This window comes from Ixodes scapularis, unplaced genomic scaffold, assembly GCF_016920785.2.
Source record: "Ixodes scapularis isolate PalLabHiFi unplaced genomic scaffold, ASM1692078v2 PGA_scaffold4__175_contigs__length_147842914, whole genome shotgun sequence".
NCBI classification, from domain to species: domain Eukaryota; kingdom Metazoa; phylum Arthropoda; class Arachnida; order Ixodida; family Ixodidae; genus Ixodes; species Ixodes scapularis.
Window position 1 is genome coordinate 76,661,178 of NW_024609879.1, and position 7,312 is coordinate 76,668,489.

Below are 7,312 nucleotides of genomic sequence, written 5' to 3' on the forward strand. Positions count from 1 at the left end.
TCGTACAAGGTTGCTGTCTCTACGGTCACTGCTGTGCAGGCAGTTGTGACTGTGTGGTAGTTGTGGCAGTGGTGCAAGAAAGAATGGCTGCCCCGTCTGTAATTTGTACGCGGCTCTCCTGAGCCGAAATAAATATTTATGTGTCTATCTACAAGTGGAGGAGTCATTGTTTCCGTGGTCTGAAGGGGTGTCTGGTGCCAATATATATCAAAAACTTTGTGCACAGTATATCATGGAAATGTTTTGTTGCAAAGAAGTGTGTTTGCATGGGTACAGAAGTTATATGAAGGATCCACAAGTGTCAGCCATAACGGAGCTTATGCCCGTGCATGTCGACGACTGATGACGACAATGAGCGTGCTTGTGAGCTCATTCTGCCGGATAGACGAGTGGCAGTAAACGATATGATAAATAATTTGCGAATCAGCCAAGACTTTTCGCATGTCATAATTCATGGCAGGCTTGGGTTTTGAAACATTTTTATCTAAATGAAATCTACAGGCATGAATCATTCTTATTCAACCTTGTATTTAAGATGTTTCCTCTTTTTTTCTTCAGTTTATTATTGACAGATTTCCTGCTCCTTCCAGAGAGCATGGATGCTAGATTGTGCTTTGCCATTTCTGAATGGTGTTCTCTTTCAATGAGCCAGGTTTTTGTTTTAGGACAGTGATTTTCGGAACCTGTAACCTCTTCCCTATAGATATTTGCAACTGCCACAGTGAGAGAAAAGATCAGTATAGTCGTGTTAAGTGCCTCTAGAGGCTGGACATGCTTGAACCATTCTTGTAGGCTCGTTTTGGAAGGTGCTGAGACATATGCGCAGGGCATCGGGGAACGTCCAGAGGGCACTGAAATGCTGAGGACTATCACGTGATCATCGTCATCCCCAAATCATAGTCAATCATTGGTCTTTGACAATGCTGTTGCGACAAAGATTTCTATCTGGTGACCCAACGTCCCTCCAGACAGCACTGAAGTGATAAAAACCACCACGGGATGGTCGTTATCCTCAGGTTGTAGTCAATCATTGGTCTTAGATGGTGCTACTACAACAAAGTTTTCTATTTTGTGACCCAACTTGCCTCCAGATGGCACTGAAGTGCTGAGAACTACCACGGCATGATTGTCATGCTCCGATTGTAGTCAGTCATTGGACTTAGAAGGTACTTTTACAACAAAGTTTTCTATCTGGTGACCCAACTTGCCTCCAGACGGCACTGAAGTGCTGAGAATTACCACGGGATGGTCGTCATCCTCAGATTGTAGTCAGTCATCGGTCTTAGACGGTACTTTTACAACAAAGTTTTCTATCTAGTGACCCAAATTACCTCCAGAGGCACTGAAGTGCTGAGAATTACCACGGAATGGTTGTCATCCTCAGATTGTAGTCAGTCATTGGTCTTAGACGGTACTTTTACAACAAAGTTTTCTATCTGGTGACCCGAATTGCCTCCAGATGGCACTGAAGTGCTGAGAATTACCACGGGATGGTTGTCATCCTCAGATTGTAGTCAGTCATTGGTCTTAGACGGTACTTTTACAACAAAGTTTTTATCTGCTGACCCAACTTGCCTGCAGACGGCACTGAAGTGCTGAGAATTACCACGGGATGGTTGTCATGCTCCGATTGTAGTCAGTCATTGGTCTTACACGGTACTTTTACAACAAAGTTTTTTATCTGCTGACCCAACTTGCCTCCAGACGGCACTGAAATGCTGAGAATTACCACGGGATGGTTGTCATGCTCCGATTGTAGTCAGTCATTGGTCTTAGACGGTACTTTTACAACAAAGTTTTCTATCTGGTGACCCAACTTGCCTCCAGACGGCACTGAAGTGCTGAGAATTACCACAGGATGGTTGTCATCCTCAGATTGTAGTCAGTCATTGGTCTTAGACGGTACTTTTACAACAAAGTTTTCTATCTGGTGACCCCAAATTGCCTCCAGATGGCACTGAAATGCTGAGAATTACCACGGGATGGTTGTCATGCTCCGATTGTAGTCAGTCATTGGTCTTAGACGGTACTTTTACAACAAAGTTCGTTATCTGCTGACCCAACTTGCCTCCAGACGGCACTGAAATGCTGAGAATTACCACGGGATGGTTGTCATGCTCCGATTGTAGTCAGTCATTGGTCTTAGACGGTACTTTTACAACAAAGTTTTCTATCTGGTGACCCAACTTGCCTCCAGACGGCACTGAAGTGCTGAGAATTACCACGGGATGGTCGTCATCCTCAGATTGTAGTCAGTCATTGGTCTTAGACGGTGCTTTTACCACAAAGTTTTCTATCTGGTGACCAAAATGCCTCCAGACGGCACTGAAGTGCAGAGAATTACCATGGGATGGTCGTCATCCTCAGATTGTAGTCAGTCATTGCTCTTAGACGGTACTTTTAGAACAAAGTTTTCTATCTGGTGACCAAAATGCCTCCAGACGGCACTGAAGTGCAGACAATTACCATGGGATGGTCGTCATCCTCAGATTGTAGTCAGTCATTGGTCTTAGACGGTACTTTTAGAACAAAGTTTTCTATCTGGTGACCAAAATGCCTCCAGACGGCACTGAAGTGCAGAGAATTACCATGGGATGGTCGTCATCCTCAGATTTGTAGTCAGTCATTGGTCTTAGACGGTACTTTTAGAACAAAGTTTTCTATCTGGTGACCAAAATGCCTCCAGACGGCACTGAAGTGCAGAGAATTACCATGGGATGGTCGTCATCCTCAGATTGTAGTCAGTCATTGGTCTTAGACGGTGCTTTTACCACAAAGTTTTCTATCTGGTGACCCAACTTTCCTCCAGACGGCACTGAAGTGCTGAGAATTACCACGGGATGGTCGTCATCCTCAGATTGTAGTCAGTCATTGGTCTTAGACGGTGCTTTTACCACAAAGTTTTCTATCTGGTGACCAAAATGCCTCCAGACGGCACTGAAGTGCAGAGAATTACCATGGGATGGTCGTCATCCTCAGACTGTAGTCAGGCATTGGTCTTAGATGGTACTTTTAGAACAAAGTTTTCTATCTGGTGACCAAAATGCCTCCAGACGGCACTGAAGTGCTGAGAATTACCATGGGATGGTCGTCATCCTCAGATTGTAGTCAGTCATTGGTCTTAGACGGTACTTTTAGAACAAAGTTTTCTATCTGGTGACCAAAATGCCTCCAGACAGCACTGAAGTGCAGAGAATTACCATGGGATGGTCGTCATCCTCAGATTGTAGTCAGTCATTGGTCTTAGACGGTGCTTTTACCACAAAGTTTTCTATCTGGTGACCCAACTTGCCTCCAGACGGCACTGAAGTGCTGAGAATTACCACGGGATGGTCGTCATCCTCAGATTGTAGTCAGTCATTGGTCTTAGACGGTGCTTTTACCACAAAGTTTTCTATCTGGTGACCAAAATGCCTCCAGACGGCACTGAAGTGCAGAGAATTACCATGGGATGGTCGTCATCCTCAGATTGTAGTCAGTCATTGGTCTTAGACGGTGCTTTTACCACAAAGTTTTCTATCTGGTGACCAAAATGCCTCCAGACGGCACTGAAGTGCAGAGAATTACCATGGGATGGTCATCATCCTCAGATTGTAGTCAGTCATTGGTCATAGACGGTGCTTTTACCACAAAGTTTTCTATCTGGTGACCCAACTTGCCTCCAGACGGCACTGAGGTGCTGAGAATTACCACGGGATGGTCGTCATCCTCAGATTGTAGTCAGTCATTGGTCTTAGACGGTGCTTTTACCACAAAGTTTTCTATCTGGTGACCAAAATGCCTCCAGATGGCACTGAAGTGCAGAGAATTACCATGGGATGGTCGTCATCCTCAGATTGTAGTCAGTCATTGGTCTTAGACGGTACTTTTAGAACAAAGTTTTCTATCTGGTGACCAAAATGCCTCCACACGGCACTGAAGTGCAGAGAATTACCATGGGATGGTCGTCATCCTCAGATTGTAGTCAGTCATTGGTCTTAGACGGTACTTTTAGAACAAAGTTTTCTATCTGGTGACCAAAATGCCTCCAGACGGCACTGAAGTGCAGAGAATTACCATGGGATGGTCGTCATCTTCAGATTGTAGTCAGTCATTGGTCTTAGACGGTGCTTTTACCACAAAGTTTTCTATCTGGTGACCAAAATGCCTCTAGACGGCACTGAAGTGCAGAGAATTACCTTGGGATGGTCGTCATCCTCAGATTGTAGTCAGTCATTGGTCTTAGACGGTACTTTTAGAACAAAGTTTTTTATCTGGTGACCAAAATGCCTCCAGACGGCACTGAAGTGCAGAGAATTACCATGGGATGGTCGTCATCCTCAGATTGTAGTCAGTCATTGGTCTTAGACGGTGCTTTTACCACAAAGTTTTCCATGTGGTGACCAAAATGCCTCCAGACGGCACTGAAGTGCAGAGAATTACCATGGGATGGACGTCATCCTCAGATTTTAGTCAGTCATTGGTCTTAGACGGTACTTTTAGAACAAAGTTTTCTATCTGGTGACCCAAATTACCTCCAGACGGCACTCAAGTGCTGAGAATTACCACGGGATGGTTGTCATCCTCAGATTGTAGTCAGTCATTGGTCTTAGACGGTACTTTTACAACAAAGTTTTCTATCTGGTGACCCCAAATTGCCTCCAGATGGCACTGAAATGCTGAGAATTACCACGGGATGGTTGTCATGCTCCGATTGTAGTCAGTCATTGGTCTTAGACGGTACTTTTACAACAAAGTTCGTTATCTGCTGACCCAACTTGCCTCCAGGCGGCACTGAAATGCTGAGAATTACCACGGGATGGTTGTCATGCTCCGATTGTAGTGAGTCATTGGTCTTAGACGGTACTTTTACAACAAAGTTTTCTATCTGGTGACCCAACTTGCCTCCAGACGGCACTGAAGTGCTGAGAATTACTACGGGATGGTCGTCATCCTCAGATTGTAGTCAGTCATTGGTCTTAGACGGTACTTTTAGAACAAAGTTTTCTATCTGGTGACCAAAATGCCTCCAGACAGCACTGAAGTGCAGAGAATTACCATGGGATGGTCGTCATCCTCAGATTGTAGTCAGTCATTGGTCTTAGACGGTGCTTTTACCACAAAGTTTTCTATCTGGTGACCCAACTTGCCTCCAGACGGCACTGAAGTGCTGAGAATTACCACGGGATGGTCGACATCCTCAGATTGTAGTCAGTCATTGGTCTTAGACGGTGCTTTTACCACAAAGTTTTCTATCTGGTGACCAAAATGCCTCCAGACGGCACTGAAGTGCAGAGAATTACCATGGGATGGTCGTCATCCTCAGATTGTAGTCAGTCATTGGTCTTAGACGGTACTTTTAGAACAAAGTTTTCTATCTGGTGACCAAAATGCCTCCAGACGGCACTGAAGTGCAGAGAATTACCATGGGATGGTCGTCATCCTCAGATTGTAGTCAGTCATTGGTCTTAGACGGTACTTTTAGAACAAAGTTTTCTATCTGGTGACCAAAATGCCTCCAGACGGCACTGAAGTGCAGAGAATTACCATGGGATGGTCGTCATCCTCAGATTGTAGTCAGTCATTGGTCTTAGACGGTACTTTTAGAACAAAGTTTTCTATCTGGTGACCAAAATGCCTCCAGACGGCACTGAAGTGCTGAGAATTACCATGGGATGGTCGTCATCCTCAGATTGTAGTCAGTCATCGGTCTTAGACGGTACTTTTAGAACAAAGTTTTCAATCTGGTGACCAAAATGCCTCCAGACGGCACTGAAGTGCAGAGAATTACCATGGGATGGTCGTCATCCTCAGATTGTAGTCAGTCATTGGTCTTTGACGGTGCTTTTACCACAAAGTTTTCTATCTGGTGACCCAACTTGCCTCCGGACGGCACTGAAGTGCTGAGAATTACCACGGGATGGTCGTCATCCTCAGATTGTAGTCAGTCATTGGTCTTAGACGGTGCTTTTACCACAAAGTTTTCTATCTGGTGACCAAAATGCCTCCAGACGGCACTGAAGTGCAGAGAATTACCATGGGATGGTCGTCATCCTCAGATTGTAGTCAGTCATTGGTCTTAGACGGTACTTTTAGAACAAAGTTTTCTATCTGGTGACCAAAATGCCTCCAGACGGCACTGAAGTGCAGAGAATTACCATGGGATGGTCGTCATCCTCAGATTGTAGTCAGTCATTGGTCTTAGACGGTACTTTTAGAACAAAGTTTTCTATCTGGTGACCAAAATGCCTCCAGACGGCACTGAAGTGCAGAGAATTACCATGGGATGGTCGTCATCCTTAGATTGTAGTCTGTCATTGGTCTTAGACGGTACTTTTAGAACAAAGTTTTCTATCTGGTGACCAAAATGCCTCCAGACGGCACTGAAGTGCAGAGAATTACCATGGGATGGTCGTCATCCTCAGATTGTAGTCAGTCATTGGTCTTAGACGGTACTTTTAGAACAAAGTTTTCTATCTGGTGACCAAAATGCCTCCAGACGGCACTGAAGTGCAGAGAATTACCATGGGATGGTCGTCATCCTCAGATTGTAGTCCGTCATTGGTCTTAGACGGTGCTTTTACCACAAAGTTTTCTATCTGGTGACCAAAATGCCTCCAGACGGCACTGAAGTGCAGAGAATTACCATGGGATGGTCGTCATCCTCAGATTGTAGTCAGTCATTGGTCTTAGACGGTACTTTTAGAACAAAGTTTTCTATCTGGTGACCAAAATGCCTCCAGACGGCACTGAAGTGCAGAGAATTACCACGGGATGGTCGTCATCCTCAGATTGTAGTCAGTCATTGGTCTTAGACGGTACCTTTACAACAAAGTTTTCTATCTAGTGACCCAAACTACCTCCAGACGGCACTGAAGTGCTGAGAATTACCACGGGATGGTTGTCATCCTCAGATTGTAGTCAGTCATTGGTCTTAGACAGTACTTTTACAACAAAGTTTTCTATCTGGTGACCCCAAATTGCCTCCAGATGGCACTGAAATGCTGAGAATTACCACGGGATGGTTGTCATGCTCCGATTGTAGTCAGTCATTGGTCTTAGACGGTACTTTTACAACAAAGTTCGTTATCTGCTGACCCAACTTGCCTCCAGACGGCACTGAAATGCTGAGAATTACCACGGGATGGTTGTCATGCTCCGATTGTAGTGAGTCATTGGTCTTAGACGGTACTTTTACAACAAAGTTTTCTATCTGGTGACCCAACTTGCCTCCAGACGGCACTGAAGTGCTGAGAATTACCACGGGATGGTCGTCATCCTCAGATTGTAGTCAGTCATTGGTCTTAGACGGTGCTTTTACCACAAAGTTTTC